Below are 1,758 nucleotides of genomic sequence, written 5' to 3' on the forward strand. Positions count from 1 at the left end.
GTGTGTGAAGCCCAAATAAAATAAGGTATAACAGTATACCGTGGTAAAAATGATCACCCCATATCAGTCATATCTAACTGAGAAGTCGTTCTCGTTCATATTGACATAATATTTTATATTATATTCCAATTGATAAATATAAAAATATTATATTATTATGGCAACATGACTAATGAACCTTATGTACTAAGGCACCAAGCCTATATTAATAGATTTAATAGATTAATTGCTATCGAGTTGTCAGGTAAGAACGAAAAAAAATTAATATTCGTATTAGGTGCAGTAAAATAGTGGTGCGTGAACGTGCAAAAATCGTAAAATAGCGAACTTCATTAAGCTATAACTTCGAAACTAAGTCCGACCGCCAAATTCTGACTTCACCATCGTTCTCAGTATAGTTAACTACATAAGTCTAAAAAAAAAAAAATTGCAAAAAAGGTAAAGTAACAAAATACCAAGGTCTTAAATTGTATTTAAAATATTTGAAAATGTACTATAAATATTAACTCTTTTCAGACATCTATCTGTGTTAGTACGTATTTAATGTGTAAAAGTGTACAAGTTGATTAGCCCCCCCCCCCTCCCGAAAAATATCCTGGCTACGCCACTACAAAAACATACCACAGTCTTGATACTGACGAAAAAGTTAAAAAATTTAATACCTCTTCTTAAGAGAACGCGATCCATGTTTTGTTGTCTTCGACTTACACACGTATGACATAGCAAATTTTCCTTCTCTAGTTTTAACAGTGTGCTGTTAGTTTTGATATTAAAGTGAAATTATCTATTATCAAACTTTTAGATAAGAACATTATCTCTGCGTTGCCGATTTTTCGATATTTTCATTTCCAAAGAAGATATTAGTATGTAAAATATCAAAAATTAAAAATTCTCATATCTCGCTTGAAAATTAAAATATCAAATAAAATCCATGTTTTTATCTAAAAATTGTTTTATAGGTAAATACACTCTTATATCAAAACGTTTCGGTTTAGGCCCCTCTAAAACGTACCAAAAACACACACAAAAAAAAACATGTATCATTTTCAAATCAGTGCATTCAACGTGCCTCTCAAAATCTAAAATTCACTTTTATGAATTAAGAACGTTCCATTGAACGTGTGAAACTATACTTATAGATGTATATACCTATATATTATGTTTATTTATATATCAGCCTATTAACCCATCAATAATATTATATTTTACTATTATGTACAATATATATTAGGCATTATTATAAATACTCTCCTGCTAGACGTGGATATATTAATCGATTGGTATGATAAACGTCAGATTAAGTTATAAATAGGGCGTGTATTTAAATTTTAAATACAATAAAAAAACAGAAAAATTCCTTTAAAAAAAATATGATGCAAACCTTAATAAAATGAAAAGATAATTTAAATTAATATAAAATTATTATTATATAAGTTATATAGGTACACACAGTGGTGTATTGGTAAATATATTTATGGGTATACGCACTAACCCACTAATAAAATATGTATATTCCACCTAAAAAATTTTCTCGCTCCGCTCGAATTGTTTTTTCTCAGAAGTCGTTACACTACAATAATTAACTTAAACCCTTATAATATGTTTATATTATATTTTTTTTACTTTTTATTTTTTTATTATTATATTTTGTTTTTTTTTGTAATGTATTACTATATCTGTAAAACTAAAGGCCGTTAAAGTTAACATTAAGTATCTATATTTTATGTCAACTCGTCCGGTAAACGTTGTTATCATATT

Source organism: Acyrthosiphon pisum, chromosome A2 (genome assembly GCF_005508785.2).
Source record: "Acyrthosiphon pisum isolate AL4f chromosome A2, pea_aphid_22Mar2018_4r6ur, whole genome shotgun sequence".
Lineage (NCBI taxonomy): Eukaryota > Metazoa > Arthropoda > Insecta > Hemiptera > Aphididae > Acyrthosiphon > Acyrthosiphon pisum.